The sequence below is a fragment of the Alligator mississippiensis genome, chromosome 4 (assembly GCF_030867095.1).
Source record: "Alligator mississippiensis isolate rAllMis1 chromosome 4, rAllMis1, whole genome shotgun sequence".
NCBI lineage: Eukaryota > Metazoa > Chordata > Crocodylia > Alligatoridae > Alligator > Alligator mississippiensis.
The window spans coordinates 211,457,571-211,474,991 of record NC_081827.1 but is presented as its reverse complement, the minus strand read 5'-3'; the positions used below and the strand labels follow the sequence as shown (position 1 = coordinate 211,474,991).

The 17,421-nt window shown below is 41.3% G+C and overlaps 1 protein-coding gene across 4 annotated transcripts in view; it reads left to right on the top strand.

Moving 5' to 3' along the window:
* The window catches only part of RAPGEF4 (Rap guanine nucleotide exchange factor 4), a 308,065-nt gene that overhangs the window by 116,491 nt on the left and 174,153 nt on the right, over positions 1-17,421 (top strand). The gene's annotated exons all lie outside the window — the stretch shown is intronic.

Sequence of the window (17,421 nt, the reverse complement as noted above, 5' to 3'; positions counted from 1 at the left end):
AAGTACACAATTTTATGAGCCCTAAAAAGGGAAGGCTTGGACATGTTTTTATTTAAAAGAAAAAGAAAAAAGTGATTTATTGTAATATTCCACTGGGGGCTTCAGGGAAACCAAGGCACAGAATAGAATAAATGGAACTGGGGGTACAATGCTTCTGAGCCGGGATGCAGTCGAAATGAATTATCTTTTAAAAAGTGGATTATCTTTTATTAATATAAAGTGTGGACCATTGTTTCTGTGACTTAATAAATGATAAACCTTGATCAGTTACAGTGCACCCCGTACCTTTTGTCTCTGCAGCTGTGCACTAATGAAAGCCTAATCTTTAGAATTGCTGATAAAGTAGATATTAATTGGATATACAAAAGTATTTATTTGTTTTATAATTGATAAGACTACTGCTAAGTATAACAGATGAGGAAATGAAGAAACAGAAAGAGTCTAACTCTGTTATCTAAGACTGGCTGGCTGCTTTTTGAAGCGAGTAAAAAAGTTATGGATAGTTACGCAGCTGTTGTCCTCTTCACTTTCAGCACCTACACTATGGAATTTCATGTTGGCTCCCTATTACTTATGCTAGGAAACAGAGTATTTTGTTTTGGCTAAGCACTATGCCAAGTAAAGATGCTGCTTTTGTCAGTGCCTTTATCCAAACTAAGGACAAGAATAGACAAAAGGGAAGTGACATTCTGTAACACAGTGATAGCTCACTTGTCTTCCCAGAAGGATAAATGGCCAGCAGGGCCAAATGTCAGATCAGGTATAGGTCAATTTGGCAGTTTGTCTTTACGTCGCTATATTAAAATGCACACAGTTATCCTTGAGTCCTGAGGAGGATTATGGGAGGACAGTAGCTTGAGCAATAGGCACGTGTAATTATAAATAAACTGTACAATAAAGTCTAACTCTGCACAGGATAAAAAACAATGACAATAGGAAATGCAGCAGTTCATCAGTTGTTCTGACCCTTTGTTACTCTCATTCAGTTGCCTCAAATGAGAAGTATTAAAATGTAAACGCTGTGAGTCATGGTACTATATTTTTCTTTGTTGTGTGAGCTAACATATAAACCTATGAAATGGTATAAGAAAAGCATATTTTTATCACCAAGTAAGAAGCAGAATTAAGACCTAATTGAAGATTTTGTAGCGATTATTCTGCAGTTGCAAATTTGGCTTTTGATTAAATAAACTATTTTGTGAAGAGTTTATTCTTTCTTGGAAAATAATTGTTTTGTTTTGGTTGATGAACTGAATGTCTGCAAACCATCCCCATGAGCATGTAGTATGATTGACACAAGGTTAATAGGAGTTTGAGCCCATCAATGGCTTTTACAATAGAAATAGAAGTAGTTTGGTTTTGGGCTAAAATATTACAATTAAATATTGTATTTTGTTATTGAGTGTTGAATTTTTATATCAAAATGTCAGGATTTTATTTGGGAGTTGGAGGTAGGGGACACTTTCTAATCAGTTATGGGCAGCATTGCCCCAGAATCTTTTGCATTTAGTTCGGAATTGGGGTGAAACAAAGAACAAATTTTACCTGTGTTTTAGAAATATGACTTTCTATCCATGTTTTGACTTATGATATCAATATACAGTGTGTAGAATATATAGCACTGATGTTGAAAAAGGAGGGAGCCTTATTAGGAAGCATTTCAATACACCCCTTTCCCAGGCTAGTATAATCAGTCCTGATTTATATTAATGGAGCTGAGCTTCTGGTGGTAAAATAAAGCGATCCTACTTCCTGTGACCTGTATTCACTTAAACTTCCAGAGATTATTTTGGCTGCTAAAAAGACTGCAGCAATTAGAAGCTTTCATCATTTTTTTTTGTATAAAGAGACAAAACTTGTTTAAATCTTTGTCAGAATTTATTTTAAATAGCAACACTACATACTCCAACATAGTATACAGTTGTATTCACAATGAGGTTTTAAGACAAATATTGGCCACTGAATGGTTCTAGTAAGTCTCATAACACAAGAAGACTTAAAGTAGAGTCACTGAATCTGCTGCTTTGCACAAAAATATGAATAGCTGATAGGACGTTTCCTTTGCAGATTTCTCTTGCTTCATTTTCTCATCCAAGAGATAGAAAGAGGCTCAGCATTATCAGGAACTTGTGCGTTAGCCAAATTTGACCCTGGAATGAGAGATGCAGCTCCCTTAATCAATGAGAGATGCATCTTTTTTCTTCAGAGCTGCATCTGGTCTATGACTTTTATTATGCTGAGTGTTTGACTGTAAACATTAGGCTATTTCACTAGACTTGCACATGCCTTCATTTCCACTTCCATTTTCAGTCAATACTTAAATGCTTACTCTAAATACAGTTTTGCATACTTTATATAAAGGTGTGCTAATGGACATTATTTATTGCACTTTGAGTGACTCATCAGTGCCAGTTTTAGCATATTAAATTTTCTTTTAATTTGGTATTCAGCCAAATGGTTTACAAGGCATTCCTGCTCCCATTAAGTTTAATGGAAAAACTCCCCTTGACTACTGTATCACTAGGCTTGGGTCCAGAACCTTAGAGGAACCTGTGCCCCACACAATATCTCTTGTCAGCAAAAGACTTTAGAGAAAAAGGTTGGCCCCCTGGAAAAAGGTTAGTAAACCCTGGAATTTTGGAACCCATTTTGGTTACACAGCATTTCACATACTTTTCTATGTATAAAAATTCAACAGTTTTACTTTGAAATTCAAAAAAGGTCCAAATCCTTGTATCTAGGCCTTGAACTTTATAGGGACTGGTACAAAAAGGTCCCCTGGGGATCTGCCTCTCCAAGTTCCTGAGTTCTAACAGGAAGTATGCACACTACTGTATTGCTTTGAGTGCATCATAATCCTTTGGATATCCAACCAGCCAGCCAACTCTACTAACTAGGAAGGTAGTTGGTAGCAACATGGCTTTGCCTAATTTCTGCCTCTTTTTTGGCACTAGGCACTCCCGATGTACTCTTAGGCTAGGGACAGACATTGAAAAAGCCTAAGCCTGAATTGATTCAATCTTTCCAGATTATAGTTTCATAGTTTCATAGTTGGTAGGGTTGGAAGGGACCTGAGCAGATCATCAAGTCCATTAGTCTAACCTGCCTAGGCTGAATCAGTATGTAACCACACAGACATCCCCTCTGGACTGAAAAAAATGCAGGCACAGGCTAGAAGCCAGGGGCTGCTACAGCAGCCTTCCCTTCCACAATGCTGAGCTGAGAGGGGTGTGGCCAGGTCCCATCCAGACACTCTGATTAGGGAGGGGTTCTGCCCTCCCCACTGATAATAGATCATTTATCAGCTCTGTTAACAGCATTTAGCACCCCATCTGAAAACAAAGCCTCACTCATTATTTCAAGCTTTTCTTAAACACCTTTTTCCAAAGGAAGGATGCAGGGGCATTACCAGCTAACCTGTTGATTAGCTCCAAAAAGCCCTAAAAAAGCCCACTGTCCTGTCTGTCTTACACAGACAACTCTTAACATTAGCTAGCATACTACATGCTGGCTACAGTCTGTGCTGTGGGAGAGAGGAGGATCCCTGCTTAAGCAGTGACTGGAGGGCCAGGGGGGTGGGGTGGGAATGGGGCACAGCGAAGCCAGACAGACCTAGCTGTGCCTGCAAGTCTCTGCTGGAGCTGCAGCCAGGGAGTAGAGTGGAGGAGTCTGCTTAGCCCAGAGAGCATGCCAGGATGCTGGGGGAATCTAATTTAACTTAAACCAGGAAGGGGTCTGGAACAGACAGTGCATAAACTTGTTTGACCCAAATCAGTTAAGTCTGATACTACATTCAACCAGGTTTATCTCAAACCAGTTTCAGCCATTTTCAAACTGGTTTATGTGCCCTGAATATCTGTTCTGTTATAGGTTTAAACCGGTTTCTGATCACGTAAACCAGTTTATGTGTAATGTCTGTCCCTAGCCTTATAGGAGAGAGAGAGAGAGACTACAAGTCTTCCCAGTCATTACATCTTGAAGTTGTGGGAAGCCTCCTTACTGATTCCTCTTTCCTGTCCCTCTTCCCCCTGCCCAACCTGCTGCTCTGCTTTCTGCTCCATGCCCCTGTGCTTCCTACTTGAAATGCTGCTTTGCTTTCTGTTTCTTGCCCTGTGCTTCTTGCCAATTCTGCTGCTTTGCTTTCAGATCCCTGCCTTGCCTGAACCCTCCATGATCTGCAATATGCCACAAGCAGAGGCACATGTGCTGCAGGTTGGCCATCCCTGGTATCATTGTTGTCAACAGTCCCACAAAGCTGAGGATGGTCACTCCAAGTGGTTAAGTAAAGGGTTGTAAATGAAAACGAGTTTGTTGATGGCTAAGAAGGCTGATCCTAGAGCTGCAGATTCTTTGGCAAATGCTGCAGATGGTGCTTAAAGGGAGGGTCAGACCACGGATTTAAGGTTATGGGTATTGGTGATTGGTTATTGTGCTAGATGCTGGAACCAGTGGTAGAAGATTGTGTGACTTGTTTTATGTATGAGGCTGCTGCACATCAGCAACCATACAGATCTTAGTGGAAGAGAAACCTGTGCCCAGTGGCAAGGAGATCCAAGATGACTGGGGTTACTCTTCCACTGCAGAGGATGAGGAGCCTCTTCTGCTATAGACCATGTCTGTTTCCTACATGTCTGTGCAGTGCTTGTCCACACTGTACAATGCTAAGATAAAATACCTGAGAAACAGGGGAAATTAATGCCCAGGCAGAGCTCCATGCAAACAAGACTACACTGTTTTTAGTACCTGAGGTAGGTCAGGTATTTCTGAATTGTAAGCTAAAATACAACAGGTAGATGAGAAAAGAGAAGGACAAGGAGACAATAAAGGACGGTAGTTGTCATGCATTAAGGAGAAAACTTAACTCACTACCTGTCACATTGTTAGCTTTCCCTCCTTGGTCCACGGTGTTTTGAGTTTGTTGAACTTCAAGGCATAATGCAAGGACCTTCAATTCTGGAGATATGTGTTGGATAAGGCTGAGTAATGTTGCTGTGCCTAGGTACTAGTATTAGGGTTGGGGTTTTTTTCCAGTGCTTTACACTGTAAGAAAATGCAGTGTGACTCGGAGTTGTAAATTTCAGTGCTAGCCCACTTAAGTACACAGCCAAAGACTTTGGGAACAGTATAAGGTAAAACACCTTCACTGTACTACCATTGCCCAGTTTAAAAAGCACCCACAGATATCTGCATGTATTGTATTGCTGACCCTGGTGAGACTCTTAGAAAAAGAGAATAGACCCAGGATGAGGGCCCTTGATACAGAAGTTCAAGTTTGAAAGATTTCCCAGAAGTCAATATAAATGTTTCTTTTTTTATCTTCTTGCGATAACAAAGGCTAAGGAACAGTCTGGCAACATTGTCCCTGGAGAGAGCAATGAAGGAGGAGGAAGTTAGCGTTGGGGGGGGAGGAAGGAAGAGAGAGAGAGAGAAACTTTCCTTTATTATAAAAATAAGAAAAAAATAAAAGTGCAAAAGTGTGTGGTTCTACCAGTGACCAAGCACGAAACACTTATCAGTAATGAAAACACTCATATGACCAGAGATTGAAACTCACTTCCTGCAGCAACATTTATGGAGTTATACATTTAGGACTAGCTGTCCATCTTCCATCTTGCATAGTGCCCCCTCCATGGCAAAGCAGGAAACAAATTGGTACACATTTTGTTGTAAGGCAAAGTTTCCAAACTCAAATGTGATTCACATCTGGGCCAAGAAGCAGAAGAGTTGGAGGGCTTCATCAGTGTTGGCTCCAGCAAGGTTGTTTCTGTGGCTTCTCAGGGTTGCCATCTTGGCCTGGCCTGGAAGGAAACTGGCGAGGCAGATCATACTCCCTTCTACTGCTCGGTATAGTATAGAGAAATTGTACACAATCTTAGGGAAGTCCAAGTCCAGTGTGCCAGCGTGGATGCTGAGGGCAGCAAAGAGTGGCCACAGTCGGGGACAGTCCAGGAAGGCATAGAAGAGCATCTTCTCTACCTCCTCCCCAAAGAAAGGGTAGGTTGCTGATGCTGCCAGGTCTAGGTGGTGGATAAAGGTCCTATGGTCAAGGCCTCATGCAACATCAGCCACTCAAGGTCACCTGTTCTTTTGGTAATGGGTAGCTTGTACGGGGCATGCTAAACAGGGTGGGCTTCCTCTAGTGTCACTACTAGGCACTGCCTCCAGGTCATGTCAGGGTTGCATTTTGACTGTCTCTGTGTACACTGGCTTCCTAGACAGAATCTCAGGGGAGAGCGAGAAAAAAGAAGTGTGATCTTGGAGAAGAACAAGGAAAATATAACCTCTGAGTAATGATGGAAAAATTGAGGGAGTCGTGAATAGTGCTGTTATGGACAATTCTCTTGCAATTTATGTTTAGTGCCAGTCTACTGTTTTGAGCAGTACATTAGCAATACATGAGAACAATGTATTGCTATACAGTATTGGGCCGAGCATCTATATGAGACGCTAGAAGCACAGTAGACTAATTCTACTGCACATTAGCGTGTCACAGCAAAAGCCATGCTAATGCACTGATGTGCACTAGAATTAGTCTCCTGTGTGTTAGCGTCACCTAAAAGACATGCTCTGGTGCTACTACGCAGTAGTACTGATTACAATGCATTAAGTTAGTACCTGTTATTATAGGTCCAATACTCAATAAACCATCATTATGGTGCATTAAGGCACATGTAGATGTGCCCACTGCGGCATTAATATAACATCCTTGAAATAATTCAATAGAGATCTGGACAGTATGTTAAATCCTAAGCCTTTTTTTCTTTTCTTATGAGCTATAAAGTACCTGTTTATCAAAACAAGAAAAAGTTAAATTTTTTAGTTGAGGCATTTTTTATCTGCTACTGAAATTGGAGAAACACCTAGGTGGCAAACTTTTCCTCAGACTGACTAGTTTACTATTTTATATCAGATCTTAAAAGATCTACTAAATAAGAATCTGTGTCATTTGAGCTTTTGTTGTTTCTGACGGGAAGGAAGTTAGCCATTCCAGTAACATCTACTCCATCATAAAAAACAAACAAACCCTACAGACAGTGCCCAGCACAGGAAACTGATAATTGCACACAAATGCATAATTTCCCTGGGCCCCAATAAGCAGCAGTAGAATTGCTAAATTCATTTTACACAGGGATAATACACCAGTGCAGATCTATGTCTTTAATATTAAAGTAATCTGTGGACAGTTCATACATATTTATATCTATTACTGCTCTTTGGTGTAATACACGCATAACACTGATTATTATAGCCAATAAAAAAGTAATCATCTAATTGTTGAAACTGTGTCTTGAAAGAGTTGACAAGTGAAATACCTTTTTCAGTATTTTTCAAGTGTACCTGAGTAACAGAACATTCAGCCACAGAAGGCCAAAATTATGCAGATACATGTGCACAACCCTTGGGACTTCCAGGTACATATCTGTGGCTAGATACAGAAATTACACGTAAACCAGTATAAATGATCAAAAACCAGTCTAACCTGGAACAGAGCAGAAGTTCAGTGCACATAGATCAGTTTCAAAATGGTGGAACCTGATTTAAGATAGACCTGGATGAATGTAGTATCAGACTTAACTGATTTAGGTTAAACCGGTCCATCAAACTTTTGTCTCAGATCCTCTCCTGACTCAAGTTACCTCTCAGTCCCCCAGCATCCCAGGATGTTTTGCACCCCCTTGCTAGCCCTTCCTCATGGGACTGGAGGATTGCTGCAGGAGAGATCCCACGACCAAGTGCGGGGAGGGGGGTGCTGTGGAGAGCCTGGCTAGTGTGACTTCTCTCCTCCGCCCTGCCCACTGACTGGTGGCTGCTGGGGGGTGGGGTTTGGGAGAGGGGTGGGCTGGCCAATCGGGGGTGGCCTGGCTGCTGGGAGGCACCCTCAGCCTTCTGGCCTCAGTCAGTGCAGTCACCCTGCTTCCCTCCACCAGGGAAGGTTGAATATCTGTTTTGTTCCTTCCTAACCTAACCTAGGACACTGAATGTGAAACAGAATGCTTCCCCTTTAGGTTTTTGAACCTCTGTACTTGGCCTCAGTGTAGAACTTGGCCCAATATGTTTTATGATTCAGCAAACAATTTGGAATTGTACACACACATCATCACTGAGTCTGCTTTTTTTAATAGATTATGGAAGCAGCATTTCATATTGCTTATACACGTGCTTTATTGGGGGACTAGATGATGATAATGAGTATTTAAATGCAAAAGTGCACTTCAGCTTTCTGTTGACTGCATGCAGTCTTTCCCCCTCATTTGTTGCTGGTCTTTGGAAGAATTGCCAGATTGAGTCTTAATCAAATAGACTGTTCTTCAGTATAGTCATTTTCCTGGAAAGAGAATATCCAGGGGCTGGATCTGAAGGGTTGGTTTTTTGTTGTTTTTTTTTTGTAATTTAAGTAAACAAACATGAGAATAACAGCCAAGAATTTAGGAAGAGTTAATTGCCAAAGTCAGGGAGGAATGATGTGCTGTCATATCCACAAGGCCACTGGTGAAAATTTGCAATGTGAGTATAATAGGTGGAGAATAAGAAATCATACTGTGAAAATACCATGTCCAGGACCAAGACAGTTAACAAACATTTCTTTTAAAATTAAGCCCAGAACCTGTTAGTACATATACAGCAATTGTTACAATGCAGATTTTCTTTTGAATGAAATATTTATGGCTGCTTTTGAGCAGCCATCAGTGTAGCTGTGATGGTAGTGGTGGCAGCTGGAAATATTTTGAAACAATGAGATTGAGGTCAATGTGAACCATCCAGTTTCAAGAAAAGTAGAAACACTGAAAGAATAGAAAGCTGTTAATGCAATATATCTCCCATTTCAACTACTTAGAGCGAGTGATCAAAAGCATGGGTTTATTTGAGTTTGTTCCAAATCTGAGAGCATTTTTTCTCATTGACTGCATATTCCCTAGGGCACTGACACCGTTTTCTACCTAAATATTATGTTCCCAACACACTGGGGTTTATCTCTGCAGAAAGGGTTATTATTTATTTATTTATTTATTTATTTATTATTGATGCAAAGTAGATTAGGACATCTAGGATTAATGAGCAGCTGGGAGGAGTTGACTGCCTAAGGCACAGCCAAGGGATATTAATTTCAACCAGTCATTAATCCCAAGAGATGCCCCCATGCTATGCCCATGCTAGCATCATTGTTATTATAAGGCAACTGGAAAAACTAACAGGTTTATAGAATTTGGTGAGTGATGTTGTTCCTATGATGATTACACACATTTCTAAATGCCCATCCCTGTAGTGTCTAATACAGTTTCAGCTGATGTGCTTGGTGCATGTCTAGAGTGTTAAAAGCCCTATACATTACTCATTTAGAAGGTCTGAATGACATTTAATATTCCATTCCATTCTAGACTTTTAAGAAACCTTGCAGAATATTCCATCATATCTGAAGGATGTCTGTTGTTATCAGTCTTGAGCAAAAAAACCCCAATATGAAAGCGGTAGCCCATAAAGGTAAATACACCATACCAGCGAATTGCCTGTCAAGAATGACCAGGGAGACAGGCGGGAGCCGAGCATCGTCCTCCATCATCCCGCACTGCTGTCACCTCCCAGGAGCATTAGGGGTGGGGGGGCAGGGAGCTTGCATGCAGTGACTGCTGGCGTCCCCCACCACCCCACATTCCTACTGCTCTGTCAGGCTGTGCACCACCCCCACCCACTGGCCACCACTGCCACCCACTGCCCCATGCTGCCACCGCTCTGTGTCCAGCCCTGCTTTATTCCCAGAGAGGCAGCAGCATGGGGCAGTGGGGGGTGGCATCGGCCACCGCTTTCAATTTTCCCCAGGCGTGGGGGAGGGAGAAAGTTTGCATGCGGCAGTGGCTTCCACTGCCACCCAGCACCCCACGCTACCACTGCTTCGCATCCAGCCCTGCGCTGCCACCCCCATCCCTGCCGTTGCCATCTGGCCTCGCCCCCCCACTCCATCCCCTCCGTCTCCCTTCTCTTACACCCCATGCCACTTCTGCCTCCAAGGAGTTTGGAGATTGGCTGGGAGTCTACTGGAACTGGCATCAATCTCCTGGTGACTATTGAAAGCAATCAAGGAGATTGATATTGTGAATGGGTTGAATAGTACAATTAATGACATTACATCTTGTTGGGGAAAAAAATCTCCCAGAATAGCTTCAGTCAGAATTGACTCTGACAGCCCTAAGCCTGGATAAGGGCTAGAGTCAGACCCATAGCAGCTGCCTGTCCCCTACTTCACTTGCCCTCTGCAACTCTTGCTCCCTCTCTGTCCCCTTCCTCTCCCTTACTGTCAGTGCAGCTCAGTGCAGCTTGGGCTGAACTCCCTCTTGGGCCCAGAGCAAAGAGAAACTCCATCCCTTGCCTGCCCATTCAGCAGTGCACTGCTGCATGGCTGGAGTGGCTGCCCTTCCACATGCTGTAGTCTGGTAGGAAACAGAGCCTGAGCAGCATCTGACAGTAAGGGGGAAGGGATGGAAAGAGAACGAGAATGTGAGGAGTAGAGGGAAGGAAGAAGCAAAGATTGTGGTGTGAGGGGGGGAGGGGCAGAGGCTGTGGGGAGTTGGAGAGGAGGGGCAGAATCCAGATTCTGTACCAGGAAAATTATATAAAAGTAATATTTTTTCCATATATAGAATCTAAATGGTGGGGGCGGGCATCTTAAATTTGGAGCTGACTTAGATTTGAGTAAATGCAGTACTTCAAGGACCATTTGAGCACAAAAGACACACAACGTCTATGGGAGTTGTTTCCAGGGAGTCAAAGACACTTACCCATGGCTTAAGTTGCTTCTCCAGTAAAGGCATAATAATCCTTCTGTTTTAGCATGTTTTTTGGGCACTGGCATATATACCTGAGATTCACAGTGGGAAGAGTGATTGATTGACTAATGTTTGAACATCATTTTGAAAATGCAGTGAGGCTAAGTATTATTAGTGCTCATGTTATCCACAACTGAAATGCAACCACCTCTGGGGTGAAATATGACATCTATTTAAGACCACAAAACCACAGAACAGTACTATACAATAATTCAGCGCAGGAAGTGTAACATACTGTATTCAGCTGAAGATGTTGAGTTAACCAATTTAGAATTTGTCTGGGACACACGGTAAACTATTCTGAAAAGAGAAAATTGAAGAGGGTAGCCACGGTTATAATATATAATCCCCACTGGTGGTCAAGACATAGTTTATATATCTGAGTTGAAAAATTCACCTTCAGCACTATGCTGACCACTAAAACCATGATTAGGTTGTTTCAGTGCTGATTTAGAAGGAAGGGTTTTACCCAGTCATAACCACTTCCTACTATGCTCTGATGATTCATTGCTGACCTAGTGAGACAGTGTTTAGCTTATGAGATTAAAGTGCATCAAAACAGAGGGTGTTACATCTGCAAGTTTAAGAACAAATCCTCAGCCAAGCATTTAGGTACAACAGTGATAGAAGAGATGGCATGATAGGCTGAGCTTGACACAAGCATCTTCTAAAATATCTTTACAAGTGGATTGCCACTTAGAATTTGACAATTTTGGGGGTCTGGATGGAAGTACATTTATGCTTCTTATTGCTGTAGATGGAGCTCCCATTTTCATTAGTGATGTCTCCCTATGCCTAAATAAAACTAAGCATAGAGCTTGTAAACTAGGGCCAAGCTACAGAAAAATATTTTGAATGCTGTCTAGAAAGGTCAGTTTTAGAAAACTCTGCTCTTAATTTAGTATACGTTGCAAACATAAGGTTGTATCTTAGCATTACAGGTCTTTCTTTGGTAAAATATAGAGTTTTCTAAAGTAGATTTATCTAGAATACATTAAAATATTTATTCCATATTTGGAACTAACTGCTGTCACTGAAATCAGTTCAAGATTGTTCAAAATCATAATGTGGAAAATAGAAGATCAGGAATTTATTTAGCATTCCTGAAGTCATATTTTCCCTTCCATTCTTCCTTTTTCCAGTTCCTTTTCCATTCCAGACAGGCCCATACTATGTGTAAACCTGCTGTCTTTCATTCATTCATGCCTGCTTTGTACTTGGGCTGCTCCAGACTTGTCTCAAAGTTGGACAGCAGATGAGAGTGTAAAAAAGTAAATGACAGCTAGACAGGGATGTGTTGGGGCATGGGTCAGGCTCATCATTATAGAAGAGGTGGAGTTTAGTGTATTGGATTCACAAGCAGCTTGAAGTACTGGTAACCAAAGCGTCACTGAACAACTGGTTTAGATCAACCTAAGGATGATAGTGACCCCGAGCTTCATGTTTTTAGTGTTCTACAGAGGCACTAGTACCTATATTTCTAAAACAACAGATCACTTCAGTTTTGAATGTTGATTTATTATTGTTCTAATATGCCTGGTTTGAGTTTCCTCTTTCTTTGAAAGGATTTTTTTTTCCAAATATTTTTTTTAAAACTTCCTTCCTGATGTTTGTCTTTTTTCCAGATTCCAAAATTAGAACAAGTCACATTTCCTCATGGGACTTCTGGTGCCAGGAGATACTGAGCTTTTGCAGCCCCTAGTCTGAAGGTGCCTGCGCCGGTGGATGACCTGCGCTGTCACACATGCCAGCTGTCCCTAAATTTGACAATGGCAAACTTTAAAAAGCTAATGCATGTCCTGCCTCTACCATCCCACCTCCCCACCAAATTGCCATGTATACATTTTGAATCTTGCAAAATATTGATGAATCTTATTTGTTTAAGATTTGCTTAATCCATAACTTGCTTGCTGTTTATTTATTTAGCATGCTAACTGTTAAATCAAGCAAAGGCTTTCAAAGAATGGGTTTGTCAAAGCGAACATATCTTCCTCCAAGGGTTCCAAGGATCAGTGTTTGATTAAAAAGTGACAGCAGCATTAAAATGGGTGACCTGTGTCTGTCTTTTTGTAAAAGACTATCTGATGAACTTGTAGGTGTCCTAGCTTTTAACTGGTTAGTTGTTTCGTGGCTGTTGGGGGGGGGGGGGGGGGGTTCCTGGGAAGAACAGGGAATTATTTGATCATTTAATAAATTCATTATTATTTCTATAAAGATGATGTCAAGATTACAAAGTCTCAAACATTTAAATTTGGGGAAAAGTAAGTTTGACCTGTGCACAGTTTGATTTAAAAATGTATCCCTATTAATGGCAAAAACCCAGACATTGGCTTAGAATCCCAGTTCCTGAGCCGGACAAGCCAACATCAAAAACAGGATGCTGGGTGAGTGCTGATCTTAGTTATGAATGTACACATGCTATAAGCATACAGATATTGCACCATCCCTCTGCTCTGTTTGCCTGCTCTTTTCTTTATGAACTCCTGTGTACTGAAACTGATAAAATCTGCTCTCAAAAGAGCTCAAAGACCAAAATTCTTGTCTGCTTTAATACTTTGATAGCTCACAAGGACAAAGCAGCCTTACAGAGAACCCTAACATAGATTGCACATCCAGGGAAAATGATAGGTTATATTGTTGGCTTCTATTGGCGTGATCTTCCAACCTTCTAGAGAGACTGATGGTGGTATGGATTTAGATACCAGGGCACTAAAACAAAAGTCTAATTAGAATCTATTCACCTCCATTTAACTTGTATATCCAATTAGTATTAATAGTTTGTGTGTGTGTGTGTGTGTATGTGTATCTATTATATTTATGCACACATAATATATATGGGATAACTTACTGGGCCCTGTTTTACTATTCTGGCTCATGCAAGTAATCCCGGCTTAATGAAGCTAAGATTACTTGTAGGAGTAAGGGTTAAGAAGTGAACCCTACAGTTGTATTGTGTGATAGAGCAAGTCAGTTTGGGGCTCAGCCTTCCAAGTGTCTTTTGGGTCATTTTCTTTCCTGACTATATTTCTACTATTGACTTGATAATTGATATAAATCAAAGTGGATGGTCTAAAGCTGAAGTACAGCTGCCATTTCTTCGATGGTTGTGTTCCAAAACTGAAGTGCTTCATGGAAGTGACTTCTTTGATCTCTGGGAAGAAAGGAGACAATCTACATTCCTTATACATGCCGCATGAGGAGGCCAAGGAATGGTAATACCAGCTGCAGTTTGAGACACTTATGTTTTCTGTGAGCTGGAGGATAGACAATGGGACGTAGATGACTAAGTTTGTGCATTCATGTGTATAAAATCAGTGAAATTGAGACATTTCGTGCATATTCAAAGTGGACAGGAGAGTCAACTATTTCCTTTGCTATTCTATCAGTGGCAAAATAGATTTTCTTCTAATAGAATGAAAGATCATTCAATCAGCAAATTATTGTTTAAATTGAGTAATAGTCACCAATTCCATCTTGCAGCCCTGGAATTACTTTTTCTTTTCCTGGCTTTTACTAATTAAATTGTTTCAATGAGATACTCTGCAATGCTACATGCTGCAGAAGAGACCTGCTTTTTAAAACCTGGGTAACAGTGAACTATTTAGATTTCTGAAGCATTTTTGGCACTGAAAAAATGTTCATATGAATAGTTTACATGTTGTAAAAAACAAAACCCTCCCACACACATATAACACGAGAGCAGTAAACTAGGTTGTGTTACCATGTACTGTTTTTGAAAACATTATATGTTGCATTTATTAATTACCCAGCAGTGTACATACATACACAGTTCTACGTGAAAGTAAGACAGTGAGCAAATTCAGAGGTAGTATGTAAGGACATTCTAGGGAGATACAAGGGAGTTTTAATTTATACTTTCTATTGTTCTTTCTCTATATAAATTACTCCTGTTAAAACTCTAAGAGCAACTTACCAGTGTTGCACATCAGTACTGAATTTGTCCAACTTCCACACTGCAAAGAGTATTCAGGCTAAATTAAGAAATGATAAGCTAATGGGTGATAAACTTTGAGGGGAGGGGGGACTGAGCACAAGTGTTAGTAGTTGCATAGCTGGTTAGTTACTAACATTTGAAGGGTAAGCAAGGTTTATTTTTCTCAAACTCTATCTGAAAGGAAACCAAGAGTTTGGAAGTTTTACTGAAGAAGCTCCCCTCTGTGGTGGAGAAGGAGGTATTTTTGTAAATTAACTTATATTTTCACTTCAGATTTTGTTGCTAGGAGATTCTATTGTTAGACTTCTTAAATAATCTATTCACTATTGTAATGACCTTCTCTAGCTAACACTCTGTATACAGTGTCCAAGCATTTGTCCCAGAGCAGTCTGTCTCCTAGACGCACCACCCCCTGAATCTAACCAGCAGCTGCTGATGCTCTTACACCTTGTAATGCACACCTACATACAGCCAGTATGTTTTCTAGCAATGCTTTCAAGGTTTGCTTGAAACTCATCTAGAGGTTGGCAAAAAAGCTTTTAATCTCAGGTTACTTTAGTGTTAGTAACAAAATCCCAAACCAGGTAAGCTGAGTTTCCTCTTTTCTGCAATAGATTTTGGTCCTCCTGGAAATTTCAAGGGTTGACTTTTATGCTGTTGAATTAAAGCCAGATATACAACAGAGTGTCTAGTGATGTGAAGCACTGATAATTTTAGTTCATCCTTGGTAGCATATGAGATGTACTTTTGTAATGTTGGAAAATATATAAACCCAGGTTTTGAAATACAGGTGGTTCAGAGGGGCTAAACCCCCTATAAGAGCTAAGAACCCCCCTCCCCCATTAGGCAAGAGCCCCTGGGCCACCCCATGCTTTTCTAAGCAGCTCAGGTGGTGGCTCCTTTCGGCTTCCACCACCGCAGACCCCTCCACCCCCAAGAGTTGGAGTGTAATTCGAACCCTGCATAAACTCATTGACAAAACTCAATGAAAGTATATCCGGAATAAAATACACTATAGAATAAAGTATAGCAATGCAGTTGGGAAGGAACAAAATGGCCTGAAAGCACTGGCTTAGGAATCTGGATAGAATTAGTTTTCCATCAGGATGGAGTCATCACATACGGTAAGATGTAGCACCTCCTTAATGTTCTTGGGCAGACTTGCCTCTGTGTGCAGAACTTTTGAACCTAGATTTGCAGCCAGTCATATCAGGTTTCTCTGACTTCACTGCAGTTTACCCAGTAATAGGAAAAGTCTCCCCGACTGAAGAGCCTAGCTGTCTCCTGCTTTCAAGAGTTCCTGAGGTTTGTTTCCTATTTTTCTTCAGAGGGTCAGTTTGCCTTTAAATCATTCTCTTATTTTCCAAAGTGATAATTGTTTGGAAGCTGAGAATCAGAATGAAGATACAGCTATCCTTTATGGTCCAGGTTGGGGTGGAGGGGTGGGTTTTCTTTGTTTGTTTTAATTCTCAGATTTGGGTCAGCTTTACTCCCCTTGGTTTCTGGATGTTGATGACCATTTTGCAAATTTCAAAATCACTTCCAGTAAGATTTTCAAAAAGGTCTAGGCCCGATTTTCAGTGTCTGATGGTGCCTTATGAATGATGAAGGAGCTAGGGACAGTGACAGAATATGTCTTATTGCCCCCTGTTGGTTACTCACGAGATTACTAACAAAAGATCCGAGCAGTGAATCCCCAGGTGTTTTAAGCATCAGTAAATGAGTAACAGCCCAGCTTAGCCCTTGAAGTTTTAGGTCTCTAGGCACATTCCCAGAATAAAGAATGTGTGTGTAGCACTTCCTTTTGAGTGCTGGTACACACTGTATCACTGTTTTCCCTAAGACTCCTCCACCTCTGACCCTTTCCCAGAATCCCTCTGAATCTCCTGCTCCAGTTTGCCTGATCAGGAGGCACATAATAGTAATAAGCAAACAGACATACAAAGATACACCTGGACTTTGCACGCTGTTTCTGAACACAACATTGCTTTACTTATCAGACAAGGAGGTTATAGTTAACTGAAAAAAGAAAAGAAAAAAAATCCACCCCGCACATACCCCTTTCTCTACCTTGCCTTGCTCATGGGAGTTTCTTGATTGGCAGTGGGGTAGGAGGGGCACCTGTGTTCTGGCAATCGGGGGCTGGGGGGTTACCTTTGCCTGACTGGGCTGCTTCATCTCTGCAGGCAGTTTCACCTTTGCTTGAAGGGCTAAAAATGGCTGAAAGAACAAAGGTCTCACCTGATCATTCCCATCAAGTGGTTACAGACTGCTGCTAGCTGGTACATGCTATGCTTATATTCATCTGCCCCTGCCACCAAAATTTTTGGCAGCAGACACCAGCTTCAACTTCCCAGCTGATAGAACCCAGGCACCCCTGGCTGCTCTGGTGGGGGACTCTGCATGGCTTTGCTTAGCAGCTCTGCTGCCAGAAGTACACTCTTACAACACACAAGCTGCTGACTTGGGAGCTGAAGGCACAAGAGTGTCTATATACAACTTCAGCCAGCTGCTAATGCTTCTAGTAAAAGGGAGAGTTTGCTGCCACTCAAAATTCCTCCAGGAAAGTCCTGTAATGTAATGTAGACTAGGGCTCCATTCTCCTTAGTGGGAGGCAGGTTTTGTTTAGGATATTTATATTTGGAG